The 17,692-nt window shown below is 36.2% G+C and overlaps 1 protein-coding gene across 5 annotated transcripts in view; it reads right to left on the minus strand.

The window, feature by feature from the left end:
• The window catches only part of NPAS3 (neuronal PAS domain protein 3), a 1,174,175-nt gene that overhangs the window by 561,112 nt on the left and 595,371 nt on the right, over nt 1-17,692 (minus strand). The window lies entirely within an intron of this gene.

Consider the following 17,692-nt stretch of genomic DNA (forward strand, 5'->3'; position numbering starts at 1 on the left):
ATGCAAGAAACTGCCTTTACATTAGTTTCGAATGGGGGAAAACCCCACAATTTTCAAGTTAGCAAAGCAACTTTTGCAGTTCAAAGTAATCTTAAAATACACACATTTCTCTATAATAAAGCATATGTTTATGTAAATAGGAGACTACATTGTAGGACTGTAAAATATCATTGTATCATTGTAGAATAATGTAGTAAATTCTGAATATAAAAAGAAGGGATGTCAGGAGGCTCTCTTTGGTGAATTTCTGTTGCTTCTATACCTATATATGGGGGGGAGTGTTTCATTTTTGCTTTAGAGATCCCATAGCTCCAGCTGATATAAAATCTCATGACCAGCTCCTTCATTCTATGAAGAGTGAAAGTCTCCAACTCCAGCTACTCTGTATTTGTCCACTGTATTTTTCCCTGTATCATATATAAGAAGTAGCATAAACAAACAAACAAAAAACATGTTCTTAATGGAAACTGGAAGATGAAGATGGGGTTAGGTCACATAGGAATGGAGAGCCATAACAAATAGATGGATAGCCCAAGGACCACACTAGTGTGTATGTAATATTACAAGGTCTAGAGAAAGGGGACCTTCGACATTTTAGGGAGATCCTATGAAAAGTCTTTATAGAAGGACAAAGTCAAGACTAGGGCAAGAAGAAAAGGAGAAGGTGAGCTTCAGACTGTACTGATAAAGGAAGCAGCCACATGATTGAGATAAAGGCTTCAGAGTGTCAATGTAAGATCAAAGTAGTTACAATATTGGCGGTGGTAGCAAGACTTCAAAAATACCCTCTTAACACAAAGACAGGTGCTGCTATTAGAATTAAATAAACTTTAAAACATTTGAAAGGCAGAAATCAACCTAAATTGTACTGAGATTCATTAGACACACCTAAGAATGTTTTGACTCAAAGTCTGTCAGAGTCTATATGCCAATACAAAGAAATAGAGTAAATACTTAATATAATGCATCTTTAGCTTCCACACAATTGAAATATCATTGGACTGGGATCCAATAGGCAAGTTCAGTGCCAATTTTTCCATTAAAAACCTGAGTGACCATGGGAAAAGCACAAAATCTTAGAGTCTCAGTTTCCTCATTAGTAAAAGAGAGACCTTTAATCAAATGACCCATAAAGCCCCTTGTTGGTTGAAAATTCCAGATTATTTGGTTTGGCTCACTACACGTTTCATATCTAAGTGATTATAAGAAGGTCCTCTTGGCATTTTTAGTAGTTAAAGTCCTTGGATGAAACCAAAAGCAAATCTGTTTTATATCAAATTCCTAGTTTATAGTGTTTTAATTAACTCGAGAGTATGTTTAAATATCCTGTTTGCATTACTCTACCCTTAACTCAAAAGCTGCTTTGGTAGAAAGAAATTCATACAAGAAAGTATAATTTTTATCACCTTTTCATATTATTCTCCTTAATTGTTTTCCCCCAAAAGAATTTCAAAAACGGCACATCCAAAGACTCAATGGAAGAGGTGTGTTTTATGTCACCTTTTATATCACTGGAAATAAACAAAATTCGCTCATCCCCTGGAAATAAGCCAGGTACCTTTCCGATTAGTTTCTCCTAATTTTTTTTTTTGGTTATTGAAATCTTTGATGGCTTGCTTGTGATTATGATTCTTACTATGACATGTCTTCTGAAGGAAAACAGGTACTCCATTCTGCCATCCCCTTTTCAACCTTTCATTTTGTGAACACCTATATGTGGCAACCCAATTTTTAGACTAGGCAGATTTCTGCAATTAAACCAATGAAAACTACACAGTATACCCAAAGGTATATTTTTTACAAGGCTCTGAAGGGGAAAATAATTTCTGAAAGGCCATTTGCTAATATCTTGGAAAGAGGCTTAGTATGCTAACTCACCAACATATTGCAAAAGGATCATTATGACTCTGCATCCGCAATAGATAATGCGGACGAAATCTAATGTGACTATTTCCTATCATTTATGAATCCCTTTACTAGTGAAAGAAAAAAGCACTGTAGGAGAAAAAACAAAACCAGGCCAGCTGGTTTCTAGCACAATTTATCTTTGAGCAAAGAGAAATCTGAGGCAGGCTCAGAATGTAAGCAGTGATTTTTTTCCCCCTCTGTATACACACCCCCTACAAGCTTCCACACACCTTGTTAAATTAAACAACTTCACAAATGCCAATAAATACAGGGATTGAGCAGGACAGGTGGAAAACCAGAGCAGGGCATTTTTCCAATTGAACTAGAAATATTTTAGGACATGTGAGTAACCTAGATTTCTAGCCACAATCTCACTAGATACAGTCTCACTTTGAGTTGACACTAATGACTTCCCTTTAATAAGATCCATTAGTTTACCTGGCAGAAGACTTGGTCAAGCAACAGAAACACCTTTAAATTTCTACCCACATTTCAGTTTTACCTCACTTAATTATGGGTGAATTTAGATTTATAATAACCTCATGAAAGACCACATCATGTAGTAGACAGAAGGTCAGTCTTGGAGTCTCATTCAAAGTCCTGTCTCTGACACATACTAGCAGTGTGACCACAGACAAGTCATTTAAAATTGCTGAAGCTTTGGACGAATAATTGATTTGCATCTGTGGAGGCAATGTCCATACCAGGAAATTCCCTGAACTGATGAGGTCATTAATCTAGAACAAAAATCAATCAATGCACACATACCAAAGCTGACCTTGTCATCTGCAACCCCAACAGGCTGGGACTTGACTTGGAGACTCCATGGGGTCAAGTGTGAAGAAAAAGTTTGCAATGTCTGGCAGTAAAGGCTTGGTCTTTCACTTAGCTTTTTCCCTTGAGACTGAGACTCATGCAATTTGAAGTCCACCACCTGACTCCCTGAAGCTATGAGCAGCCCCACTTTCCTCTGATTCTTAGGAATACTCTGCAATATCGGCTAAATTTCTGTCAGTCTCTCATGGAACTTCCCCATTTCATCAGCTTTGTGAAATTCTACTTTGAGGTAAGGCAGCTGGGTGGTGCAGTGGATAGAGTGCCAGCCCTGGAGTCAGGAAGATTCATTTTCCTGAGTTCAAATCTGACCTTAGTCACTTACTAGCTGTGTGACCCCGGACAAGTCACTTAATTGTGTTGGCTTTGGTTTACCTGAGTTTCCTTATCTGCAAAATGAGCTGAAGAAGGGAGTGGCAAACCACTCAAGTATCTTTGCCAAGAAAACTCAGGTGGGGTCACAGAGAGTCAGAAAACTGAAAAACAAGAACTTTGAGGTAACTATTACCTACAAAGTCATCACTGATCAAATCAAATAAAAATAAGGGAAACTCTAAAGGAAAGGAAATTCTGCACACTCAGATGTTCACATTTTGACTATTTATAGACCTTCCTAAAGGTTATCTGCTGATAGACTTTTCTCGAACTACCCAACTTTAGGAGTCTTGCTTATATAAGAAAAATTTAAATTGAATTGAATTGAACCCAGAAAGGTCATTGTTATTATTGTTTATTACTAGGTTTCAGATGTTAACTCTGAGAATTTCTCTAAAGAATCCAATTGTCCTGTAATCATTCTCTATTTCCACAACGACTAAGCCTTCAAACTTCTTCATCAAGTTGTACTTTTAAGGTAAGCATTGGAAAAGAAATAATTAAGGTAAGAGTAATAATATAATAACAACTAGCATTTATACAACACTTAAAGATTTACAAAGCATTTTACAAATACAAATATCACATTATTTTATCTTTACGACAGCCCTGGGAAAATGTTATTATCCCCATTTTAAAGATGAGGAAATCAAGGCCAGCAGGGCTTACTGATTGAACCATAATCAGACAAGTAGAAGGTGCCTGAAGTTGGTCGAACTCAGGATTTCCTGACGACAGGCCTAGTGCTCGATCTATAACTTCACCTAGCTGTCTCAGGAGAACACTTTTGTACATAATTTTCTTATACTGATTTTGGTCATTTAAGACCCAAGGGCAAGGTATTCCTAAATAAGTGTTTTGTTTTGTTTTGAAGTCATAAAAATACCACTGAGGCTCAAGAATAACTAAGACCTCTACATTTGTCAGTTATCTCTTACAGACAAATTGTCTCTTTCAGTAATAATGTTTAGCACTTATATGGAACTATAAGATTTGCAATGCAATTTACAATTTTTTTTCCTTACAACAACATACAGTTAGTTAAGTGTCTCAGATTGGATTTAATCTCAGATCTTCCTGATGCCAGGTACAGAGCTGTAGAACTTTGTGCCACCTAAACATGCCCTCTTCTATTATTAGCTAAGGAAGCACTTTCATGCAGGGCTTGGAGCCGGAAGACCTCAATGAATTTCAGCCCCTCCTTTTCCATTTATCAGTAATATGACCTGGAATAAATAACCTTAATGCCCATTAATTTCCATGTCCACAACATATGGGTAATACTACCTCTACTAACCACCTTAGAGGGTGATTATGAGGATGAAAGGAGATCCTAGGATCACAGATCTAGACCTCAAAGTGACTTCAAAGGTCAACTAGTCCTACCCCTTTATTTTACAGCTGAGGACACCAAGGCACATGGTGGGTTCAGGGAAGTTCCTAAGCCTAGAAGTTGAACATAAACCTAGATTTTTTTAGAACCAGAGCCAAGGTTTTTCTGATTTAACTAAGCTGCCCTCTCAACGAGACATGTCAAAACATTCTGCAATTATAAAGTGCCATAAAAATATCATTAACTCAACAATCCTGTCATGAAATTGGCAATATTGCAATATTTTGTTGCCTAAGTCCTTTATTTTGAGGGGGGGGGAAGGCAAGGCAAGGGGTTAAATGACTTGCCCAAGGTCACATAGCTAATAAATGTAAGGTGTCTGAGGTTGGATTTGAACTCAGGTCCTCCTGACTCCAGGGCCGGTGCTCTATTCACTACACCACCTAGCTGACCCTGTTGCCTAAATTTTGAAGGGGCAGATTACAGTCAAGCATGTGAAGGAGGTCTACATATCTATATTTGGATATCCAATTAGTCGTTTTTCTCAATAGTTTCAGAGCTAAACCAAGGTTCATATTTCATTAAAATACGCTCATGTATGTACATTAATAAAGAAAATAACAGTTTGTTGAGAATGGATGGATTATTGTGTGCACCCTTTTAAAATATTTGAAGATATAGGAAAGAGCCAAAGGAAGAAGCAAGTTCTCCAATCTATAAATGCATCCTTTGTTCATAGGCCACAAATTTTTGGAATAACTAGGATTATTGTTTAGGGTTACTAAGTAGATAATCCCTCTGAAACAAGAAGAGACAAGGAAAAAAATTCCTGCTTGATAAAAGAGGAGGCAGCTCCCTTTAGTTTGTCCAAGGAATGCTTGGGTATATGGCCAACAATTTAGACAGTGGGGAGGTGATTTAGTTTCAGTCTGTCTTTGTAATGCCCCCTGTGAAGTGCATCAGCTTTCTATCTACCAGTGAAGAAACATCTGTGTAGCTAGTCTGCTTTTATAGAGGGAGTTAGTGCTGAACAAGTCTGTTTGAAACATATGTCCCTTTGAAAGTTTAATGCAGTCTTTTTTCCTCATTCTCCTTGCTGCTCTTCAAGAAACAGCCCACATACTTTCAGGGACGTCCATCTTACCTTGTACTAGGGGAGGAGGCAAGGACTCCATGTTCCCAAAGAAAAAAAAATACTCCCTTTGATCATTCTGCTCATAGTGTCAGCCTCTCTGCATGAAGAATATGCTTATTCTGAAAGTTTGTACTCAGAAGAAAACAAAAATGCACTTTGGAGGAGAGCCACCTGTTAACAGGCAGCTTTTAGAATAACTCTGGGATTCTATCCGAGGTGACTCAATTAAATCATCTTGAAATGTCCTGTTATCTTTGCCCAATAAAACATTTTGTTGTAAAGTCCTTTGTGTTCATAACCAACCTCAATAATAATCTATTTCCAGTTACAAGTCAAGACAGCCCCAGTCCTTAGTGTTCTAATAAATAAATGGGATAACAATTGGGAGCTAATTGTCACAGTGGGACAGCCTGAAAGGCTTGTAATCACGGCCTTTATTGTCACAATTCATTTTCATATTGTAGCAAAATAACCTCGGGAGCCCTTAAGAATTAAAAAAAAATCACTTTATACTCATAGAGGGGGAGTTTATGTACTTTAAATCAAATTTAGTAATTTTAAGCCATTTTAATCTCTTCAAAATCAACAATCAACACTTTCTTGCTATCTGGGAATGACACTACTGCAATAAAATCCAATTTCCAAAAAATGGATGGGATACATTCACGGGTAAATTACTTTCAATATTTTATAGATTTACTCTGCTATACCTTTACTACAAATCTCACGAAATCAGCACTTATTTAAAGCAATGGTACATTTATAGACAAGCAGATAGTGTAAATTATAGCTAGAAATCAGATTGGCAAAACAAACTTCCTTGCTAAGAGACATTGCTTATAAAAGTATGCTAATAAATCCAAGTAACTTTTAGTGCATACTGCCAAGACCAGGTTACAATAGTGCTGAGATCTGGGGAAGTAATTAGTGAACAGAATATTCCACTGAGAACCACCTCCACTGGTTTTATTTCTAAAAAGGAAAATAAACAGGGCTCCATCTTGGATAATTAAATATACAGAGAATTCAAAATTCATTTGCTTCACAGGAACAAAGGTTCAGTGATCATCTTGCCAATAACAGTGGGGAATTGGGTGATGATTTTTTGACTAGGCCTCACTATATAAGGTCCACCCATTCAGTTCATTTAACTTTCTGTGATGCTATTAATCTTTGGGAAATTAAACTCTTCTCTGAGCAGTGTGAACTGCCATCCTCAAAACAACAGGTAGGGAAGAGATGGTCTCCTCAACACATCTGCTGTTCGAACCTGTATTCTTTCTCAATTTTTCTTGCCAGTAAAACCCAACAGAAGGTTTTACTAACAACTTCTCTAGAAGAGACCTACAGAAAAGATCAATGGAGACCCCCAAAGCACTAAGGCTGTGTCCATACATATAAAACAACTTGACTCCATCCAATAAAACAAAATATAAAAGAAAAATCCACCAAAAAATGATTAAATTCGGAAAACCAACAAGATCCATCTTGATTGTCTGTGTAATTTTTTATGTTTATGTAACTTGTGTACGTGTGTGTGTGTATGTGTATGTATGTGGTTTTGGAGAGGTAGAGAATAATGGAGTATGGGATTATTAGAAACGCAGTATTTCAGCGTTGATTTCTAATCCATCTTCCGTTCCATTTCTTGAAGTAGGCATTCATAAATTTTTTGTGTCATAGATCCCCTTAGCAATCTACTAGGAAAGCTTATGGATCTATTCTCAGAATATTGTTTTGTGACCTACATTCATAAGTGAAAGAAATGCTAAATTTCAGTTAGAGGCTAGAGAAAAATAAAGATTTTTTTTCAGGGCAGGGAGGTGGTACAGTGAAGAGGGCACCAGGTATAGGGTCAAAAAGACTTGAGTTCAAACCCAGTCTCAGAAACTTACTGTGTGATCCTAGGCAAGTCACTTGAAACCCTCCTTGTCTCAGTTTCCTCATCTGTAAAATGAGCTGCGGAATGAAATGGCAAACTAATCCAGTATCTTTGCAAAAAAAAAAAAACCCAGATCAGGTTAGGAAGAGTTGGACATGACTGACACTTATGAGCTCTGTGAGCACAGACAAGTCACTTGATTTCTCAGAACCTATTTTCTCATTTCATGGGCAGTAGCTGGCTATAGCGCTGGGTCTGGGTTCACAAAGTCTCATCTTCCTGGGTTCAGATACTTACTAGCTATGTGACCATGGGCAAGTCACTTAAGCCTGTTTTGCCTCATTTTCCTCATCTGTAAAATGAGCTGGAAAAGGAAATGATAAACCACTCTAGAATCTCTGCCAAGACAATCCCCAATGGGGTCACAAAGAGTCAGATACAACTGAAATTACTGAATAACAGTGTTCCATGTGTTTTGAACTCATATATACTAGATAACAAATAACATGTTTGACTGATTTTGGTTTAACATCTTCAACTTTTTTTTGTAAAGTATCATACAGACATAACCCCCAAATGATCATAGATCTAGAATTTTCAGAGACCTAAGAGGTCATCAATTACAACTCCCCCATTTTGCATATGAGGAAACTGACACCCAGGAAGGTTAAAAGCCTTGTCCCAGATCATGCCCCCAGATTCTAATCTACATCTTCTGACAGCAGAGTCAATATTTTTTCTGTTATCATCTAAGAACCCAATGAAATGTGTGAAAACATTGGTAACCTATTCCAAATAAAATTTAAAAATTCAATTACAAGAAAACATGGAAATTAGGTAATGGTACCAAAGAATCAGAAAAAGAAACATTGTCACTAGGAATGAAATTGTTTTTTCAAAACTTACAACTCACCTTCGCAACATAATTCATTTAGGAATAACTCCAAAATATTTACACAAGAGCAATGAATTAATACAGAACTAAACAGAGTCTCCACAAACTCTGTATTGAATGTAATAAAGAAACAATCCCTTACAGTGCATCAGCATGAAACAGCAAGGAAGACCTTTCTTTCGGAGTGAAATTTTTCCTTTTAAATTCATTCTGCTCAAGGTAAGTAACATTTTTTTAAATCAGTAAAATTGGTTATTTGGCATCTAGTGCATAAGGGTTCAGATGTATGGAACACTTGGAGTATAAACTGCTTCAAGACACAAATGGTTCTATGGTTCTTTTAGTACCTTCCATGAGTTTTGTAATATATTAAAGTTCCACTAATAGCTATTCTATTATCAGCTAATCTGTATATTTAAAGCTTAAATTTATTCAGAATTTTGCAGAATATAATCATTGATTATAATATATATATGTATATACATATATACATGTGTGATGCATATAATTATATGTATTTTTACATGTGAAAACTGAAAGTTAAATCCAAGACGTGTACATGATCCTGATTCAGGACAGCCACAATTAGAAATTCTGGTATTTGGGGTATATTCAATTGGTTTGGGTGGAGGGAAAAGACACACCTCCACTTTACACTGGGCTACATGTAAGAGGAGGCTAGGGTTTATGCTGGCAGCAAGAGGTGTGGAGTGGCTTCAGAACAGAAGAATTAAAGAATGGAAAAAGATAGGAGGAAGGAAGTATATATTGATATTGGTATCCTGGGGAAAGGTCCTATTCACCATGTCCTTGTTATGGTTTTGTGATTCAGCAGATTGTGAGGGAAATGACTTAGTCCCTCAACAGGCTGTGAGCTCCTTGAAAATAAGAACTGTTTTTTTGTTGGTTTAGTTAGTTGGTTGGATTTTTTTTTTTAACTTTCTTTGTATCTTCAAACCTTGGACAGTGCTTGGCAAACCAGTCACTTAGTAAATGCTTGCCAGCTGACTTTCATTAAATGATGGCATTTCCTTAAAAGCCATGTCTGAATTGGCCGTAGTTTCTAAGGTAGGTGTCTGATAGTAGGTCTACAGCATGTCCTCCCTTTCACCTCATTGTGGGGACTATAATAATCCCTATCACCAAACTCAAAGGCATGTCCTATCATTCGATTGATCAACCAACCCTTACTTCTATTGCACAAATCATAAGGCACTGAAGATCTTGTCTTCAAGGTGTTTACAGTTTAGTTGGTGAGATAAGACATCTACATCTAAAGAGATAGGACAAATGCCAGATGATTTTCATAAATAAATGTTCAGAAGGAAAGACTACAATGGACTATGGCTGTCAGAGCAGCCTTCATGAACCAGAAAGGGCTTCACATGGACTTTGAAGAATGGTAGACAATGAGACACTCAATTATTAATCAACAACTGTTCGAGTAAGATTTGCCATCGATCTTTCCCCAATGAGGAATGGCAGTAAATCTACAGTTTACTGGATTTTCAAAAAGCAAAACTCCATTCTCCTCTCATCCCAGTCCTATAAAACTCTAGAGTAATTAGTAGAGTAACAGATATAACTTGGAAGAACTTTCATTTTACATGAAAAATAGTCCTGGCTAATTTCATCCACTAAAAAATGGGCATAACAATATTCATGTTTGCCGTGTCACTGAGGGATTGTGACAGGATTAGCATTCTCTTAAAGTGCTGCACAGATAGTAAAATGCTAAACAATGATGATAACTCTTCATCCAACCCTTCACAAATTCATTAAGCAATATGAAGGAGTTTCTCTTGTGGAAAAACCAACATTCTCTCAATTACCTTTCGAGAGATCTCTGCTCTTTACAACTCTCTTACTGCACTGTTCCTACTATTATTATACAGTTGATACAATTTAGGTGCTAAAAATTGCAAAAAGCCTAATTGTTGTTGTGATTGTGCAGCCTGTGAAATTTGCTAATTATTTTTGCTGTCGGCTACTTTGACACTTCTAATATTGATAGATGGGAGTGTTATTTTTCTCCAATTGCCTTTATGTGCATTTTAAATACCAATGCGACTTCTGAGTCTACTTAAGTGTCTAGATAATGATAAAAGACAATTTGCATGGCAGGTGCATTTATCCAGCTGATCTCTTGACCCAAGATTCTGATGGTGTTTGTTTAGAACTTTGGGGCATAGATATTGGCCTCAGAATCTCCATACTTTTCAGTATGCTGGATGATGCCATTCCCTTTGGCCTTGAGAAAAGAATAGCAGTTTAAAATAATCTCACAGGGTGAGCATGGAGGGAAAAAAATGCAATAAATTCAGAGCAAGGTACTGCCAGAATAATTCAATAAACTTTGGAATCAGTAAAAAGAAGCAAAATGAATTTCAAACACTGTTAACACCCAATGAAAATGTAAGAGCTTAAGTTTTGCTAAACAGGACAGGGCAGGTTATATGAATCCAATTCAAGAATTTGTATTTATAACATAAGATCTTTGCTCCGATTTGTTACACTGTATTTTGCTAAGTACTATATTTTACTTGAGTTCTGGAGACTGTCAACCTTGACATTTAAGTAACCATGTTTAAGAGGGGGGAAAATACACATAATACATTTATGCATATGTATATATATATATGCATAAAAGTCTTTCTATATATGTGTATGTGTGTATATGTATGTATATATATATATATATATATACACACACACATATATAATGCCCCTTTGGTAAAACTGTTTTTAAATTCTAATAGAATTTCAAGGTTATTATCTATTTCAGATCAACAGTGGGGGTCAGAGTTCATAGCAGCCAGAATTTACAAACCTCCAATGGGTTTTGATTGACAGCAATCAGCATCTTTTCAGCATCACTGAGGGAACAAAGTACAGGTCAAGACAGCGGGCGATTTCATCTGTCATTTTTAATTATCTAAATGATATTCACAGACAAAACCTTTCCCATCCATCAGGGCATCACATTACCATAGACAATGTTTGTTTAAAGAAGGGGCCATAAAATCAAACAATTATGAATGCAGACAAGACTTGCTATTGACTGCATAAATAATCAAGTGAGATTTCCAAAACTCTCTGCTAATGAATTGGTAGATTGCTGGCAGGAAGTAGCAAGTAATAATACAGACAACGGTCTAATGCTCTTATTGACTTTAACTAAAGCTTGGCTACAGTAGCAAAGCCCCCAAAATGACGTCAAGTGAGGTTTCCATAGGAGCAGTATTGATAGCAGTACACAACTAAAATACAAGTAGTTAACTCCTGACCTTATGGTAGGACCAGAGATCCCCCGAGAGAGCTGAAATGCTAGCAGTATAATACATCATGAACTGAGCCAACAGCCACAGGGTTCCTGACAGTATTACCACACAGACCAGGGTCCCTTCTTTTGCCATTTATAACGGTGTAATCTGCAATAATTCAACAGCAACCCTGCAAATTAACTCTATTTCAGTGTGTTATGTGAGTAAATAAACCACTTTTTTTTTCCATTTTCTGCGAAACTGCAAATGAAAAGTACACCCTAGAATAGATGTAAAGGGTGTAGCCTGGCTGAAGTTAAAGAAACCCAATATTCTAGAGGATGTGGCCTTCAAATCTGTGTGTATCCCAACTAAAGATATGGGGAGCAGTGCCTTTAGTGTCCACAAAATTGTTAACCACTATTAAAGATTAGTAGATTTGTAGACTGAAGCTCAAATGTGTGTTTGGTTTAAAAATTTGTGTTAGGAACAAAAAGAGTAAGTAAAAACATGATTTATGCCAAACTCAATAGGCACCATTTTGATTTACTTGAACTACCTAGTGAGGTCATCAGTGCTATATGCCAAACATTAAGTCCTATGTTTCCATACAGTCACAATTTGCTAATTTTCAAATCAATGATGAATGTTATCCATCACACACAATTTTATAACATTAATTCATCCATTCATACAGCATTTATTAGGCACCAGATGTAGTTATATCTCTACTCTAGGGCCTGAGAAACATGGAGCTAGTTCATAGGCTAATAGAGGGATAAAACAAAAATGTAGATAATTTGAATATATAATAGTATTAAATAGATACTCTGGAGATGTGCCAAATAAAGTGTTATGTATGATAAGGTGGGAAAGTTATTAATTGAAAGGATCAGGAAAGACTTCCTAAAATCAACCATCTTTAAGTCAGGTTTTAAAGGCTGGGAAATAATTTGATAGGTAAAGAAAGGTATGAAAATATGGGAAAGTAGGCAGAGAGGTAATGTGATGTAGTAGAATGACTATTAAATTCAGAGTCAGAAAGACTTGGGTTTAAAATCTCCCTCCGATGACTACTAGTTTGCGATACTCCCCACCTCCACCCCACCCTAGTCATTTAACCTCTGAGTACCTCAGCTTCCTTGGCTGTAAAATGAGGAGCTCAGGTTTAATGATTTCTGAGATTCCTTCTGTCTCTAATTATAAAATTATATAAATATATGGAGAGTAGTAATATCATATAATACTGGAAAATTGGAATGTTTTCAGCTAGGGAAGAGTCTCAACTGCCAAGCAAACAGGTTTAAATTTTAATTAGTGGGCACTAGGGAGTTACCTAAGATTTTTAAGCAAAGGTGTGGGATGACAATATTATATGTATATTCTGTATGCAAATGTATATTATTTAATAGAAGGTTGTATGAAGATATATTAATTGGGGTAACATAAGAGTTCAATTTGACAAATATTCAAAAGATACTAAGGTATTTAATTAATAGTATGAAAGGAAAAAAAAATTACATCTGAAGATATATTCCTTCCCAATAAATATTTGCTACAGATACTAAGCCTAGGATGAAGTAAAAATGTATAGGACAAACTGAGGAGAATAAAGAAAAAGAGGATAAATAGCCAGGAAAGAAACATGAAAACACAAGGAAGAAGTAAAAATAAATGGGATGGGGAGATAGGAGGTAGGGCAGGATGAGAAGCACAGTTCAGTGGAAAAAGCAATGAGTAGAATCAGAGAACTGGGTTCAAATCCTGCCTGTCTTTGACATAATACATGTGTGAAGTTGGGAAAGCTGTTTAACCTTTCTCCCTTTTCTCCCCCCTCCTTCCCACTTCCCTAACTCCCTGCTTCGTGTAAAATGAGAATCTTGGACTGGATGGCATCTCCAGCTCTAAATCTTTAAATCTAGCAATCTAGCTCTATATTTTTATCTCTATCTTTATGTATATCTATCTACATCTATATTTACATCTCTATATCCATATTTCTATATTTCTATCTCAATCTCTATAAATACATATATTTATCTATTTCTACCTATATTAATGTCTATTATATATCATCTATTATGTATTACTAATATATATTTTATAATAATACTATTATATATAATATAGGTATAATCTCTCTATTGTTGTTCAGTTGTTTTTTAGTTTTGTCCAACTCTTCATGACCCAATTTGGGATTTTCTTGGCAGAAATACTGAAGTTGTTTGCCATTTCCTTTTCCAGCTCATTTTACAGACAAGGAAGTGAGGCAAACAGGGTGAAATGACTTTCTCAGGGTCACACAGTAAGTGAAGCCAGATTGGAACACATGAAGATAAGTCTTGCTCATTCAAAGCTCAGTCCTCTATCCATTGCATTACCTAACTGCCCTATCTATCTATCTATATATATATACACTTATATCTATGGCTCTATTTATCTATATTTATAATTATCTATATCTATATTTTCTATATCTACCTAAATCTCTATCTTAATCTATTTGCACACAAGAAAAGAGAGAGTGTAGGAAAAATGAGAATGAAGAGAGAGGGAAAGTATAAAAAAGAAAATGCTTCTTGATCCCAAAAGGCAAATTGCAAATAAGGAACTCAAATAAAATCCATTTCTCTATATTTTGCAGAGGAGAGGATTTTTTTTCTCTTTTGATCATGAAGAAGTACTAGGAAGTATTATTTCCTTTTAAATCATTACTTATAATGCTTGCCTTTGATTGATAAATTCCTAGTTGAACATGCGACATTACAACTTTTCCTGCAAAGTTATTAATGCTTTTTTCTCAGAAGTTACCCAATCTTCTGTTTTGAATTTATTTAATAAATGTATATTCAAGCTCAGAGACAATTTTAAAATGAGAAGAAATGAGTTCCTTTTTTCTCACTTAAAACTTACATGTGTTGAAAATTCTATAAACTATAAAGAATTCCTATAGCTAGAGGCAGAAGCCATTTCTTCCTTTTAAATATATCTTGCACATAAATCATTTAATCTGAATTAAAATAGTCCACTAGAACAAGAGGTGGAAGCCTACACAATAGTGCAAAGGAGCAAATACCCAAACATATGAACACAAGGCCTTTTTTTTTAAAGGTCTATAGTTTACTGTTCCCTACCAGGTACCTTCTTGAAATTGAAAATGTTAAGCCTTGTCTGGAAATCAATAAATGGGTTAATAGTACATAAAAAATGTCATAAATGGGTCAGTTGTTGAGTTAGTTATTATTGGAAAATATCTGTTTTCAATCAAAGAAACTTTTTAATTAATAAAATATAATTAGTAATTTTTAAAAGGCTAAGTTTAATATATATATATATATATATATTCAGTATAGTTAAGAGTTTGACTCAAGGACTTTTGTAACCCTCAATATCCTCAAAGGTAAAGATTCCTCTATATTTATTAAAATGCATATACATACATATATACATATATGTGTATGTGTATGTATATACGCACACACACAACATAAATATACATACATATACCTTATCCTTAGGACTTATTATAAGATTTTTACCAATAGCCTTATTTTATGAAATATTTCTTTTCTATTGTTGACCACAATATTTCAACTCAATATCTTTCTAGCTTTGCAAAATGCCATATATTTCTCTCTTCTAGTCTTGCTTTCTTCCCACTCTGAATTAAAAAGTAGAAGTGATCTTTGAGATGGAACATTAAATTCAGAATGGATATTTGAATGGAATCCAAAATTCAGAGTCTAAGTAATGAATGAAGAGGTGTTTGAGAACACTTAAAAAAAGTTTAAAAATTCCCTCCACATGGGCAATGATTTGATCAGTTATCCAGAGATCTCAAACTATAGGGAAAGCAGGGCTCCTGACACTCCAGAATGAGATGCCAGGGTTAAAAAATTGGTAAAGTTTCCATGGCTAGCACTGAATTCAAGAAAAACACAACCACCATTGAAATAACTTTATAGATCAAAAAATAATAGCTAAAAGGAATGATACCGTCCTGAAATAGGAAAATAGATGAAGTGTGCAATCTAGAGTTCCTAGATTTTCACTGATTTAGAAAATGAGGAATAACACATAAAAAATGTCATTTGGTTGTATTTTTCAAAGATATGTTTTAATTAAATAAAGAGAGTAGTATTGGTCTCATTTGCCACGTTGTAAATACAGATGTTGGCTCCCTGAGACAAGAAGACCTGTTTTCAAGTCCTATCTCTGACACCTCTTGGCTGTTGATTCTGGCTAAGTTGCTGAAGTTCTTCCTGCTTCTGTTTTCTCAACTGTGAAATGGGAATAATGGCAGCACCTATCATATTTGTAAGGCACTTACTATAGTGGGTGATCCATAAATGCTTATTCCCTGTCTCACCATCAGAAGAAGATAATGATATGATGTTCCAGAAACTACAGATCCTGGGACAAATATTAAAAGGAATTTAAAGATCCCTTAAAAGTATCTGAAGAGTAACAACTAGACAAGTCTACCCTCATCTCATTTTGTTGTTGTTATTGGAGCAGCCCTAGCTGGATCAAATCTGTAATTTAATAGCAGGATGAGGTGTTTTTGGATAAAGGCCAACACCTTAATTCTTGTTGAAAGAAATATCACTGGCAGAAAACCTGACTACTAAATTATTCTGATGCAAGAATACGTTTCTTCCTTCCCGGCCCTTATCCTACCCCCAAAAATCCCCACCCTCATTTTGGGATGTTATTTACCAGACCCCAATTTCTTTTCATATTGACTCTTTTATACAATCCCATTGGTGGGAGAGGTGGCATTCCTGCTATTGTGTTGCTACCAAGTGTCCTTCCATGTGACAAAGGACAGAGTGCTATAGGTATTAAAAATCCTGAGAGGAAGCACACTCCTGACAGCTGCACAATACAATCAGTATAATAAAAATGACATTTCAAATAGTGCAACAATTTTCAACCTCCATTACTTGGCAGTCATCAACATTCTTAGCAGAATAGAATGCCATCCTCCCTTCACCTCAGCCCCAACCTTGGACCAACCCTACCTATCTCACCACACAACTACACACCTTGAATATTTTTGTGTTTCTCTTTCTTAATAAGAATGAGAATGACATTAGCTGGGGAATAGAATTCCTCCCATGAAATGACATTAGGCTGATGGATGACCATGTGACATGCTTCAAACAGTATAGCATGTCACTATCCACAGAACACTACTGGGAAGAGTATCATTTATGGCAACATGAAATGTTCAAATCAAAGAATAATGGAATTATACAAGAACAGAGAAAACATGAAAGAAACAAAAAAATGGAGAGCCAGGAGCTGTTCTCAAAGTTCCACCTCTGACACATATTGGCTATCAGACACTAGTTAAGTCACAATACCATAGGCAACACTCTAAATGGAACATACTTGTAACCCCTGAAATCAGGGGATGTAAGGCTGGTAGATTGCATGAGTTAGGGAGATTTGAGCTCTTAGTAAGACCTAGGAGGACACAGTGGATAGACTGCCAGGCCTGAAACCAGGGAGACTCATCTTCCTGAATTTAAATCTGGCATCAAGGGGGTAGAGCCAAGATGGCAGCATAGAAGCAGGAGAACTCCCTGTGCTCCCCCCATAACCACCTCAAATACCTATAAAAATCACTCTAAACAAACATTAGGGCTACAGAACCCACAAAGTGACAGAGAGAAACAAATCTCCCACTGAAGACAGCCTGGCAGGTTGACAGAAAGGATTCATTACAGCATGCTTTGGAGCAGGGCCCAGCCCCATGTGAGCCTGCAGTTTTAGCCTTAGGGCAGCCAGACCAGCCGCAGCTAGAGGGACGTTGGGAAAGCAGATCACAAACAGCTGTGGTGGTTTCCAGAATTATCAACCCATAAATGCCAAAGACAAAGTGAGAGGTCAGTGTAGACTTTGGGAAGCGGGAGTCTGGGAGTGTGGTCCAGCCTCTGCCCCTAGAGGAAGAAGCAGCTGAGGTGTGGTGGCTGCAGCTGTTGTGTAGCTACTTCAGAGCTGCTGGTCGCAGATTGTAGGAGTACCAAGCAACTATTCTTAGGGATAATCACTCTTGCTT

Source organism: Petaurus breviceps, unplaced genomic scaffold (genome assembly GCF_028583685.1).
Source record: "Petaurus breviceps papuanus isolate PSGF00001 unplaced genomic scaffold, PetGlider_PUasm1.0 77, whole genome shotgun sequence".
Lineage (NCBI taxonomy): Eukaryota > Metazoa > Chordata > Mammalia > Diprotodontia > Petauridae > Petaurus > Petaurus breviceps.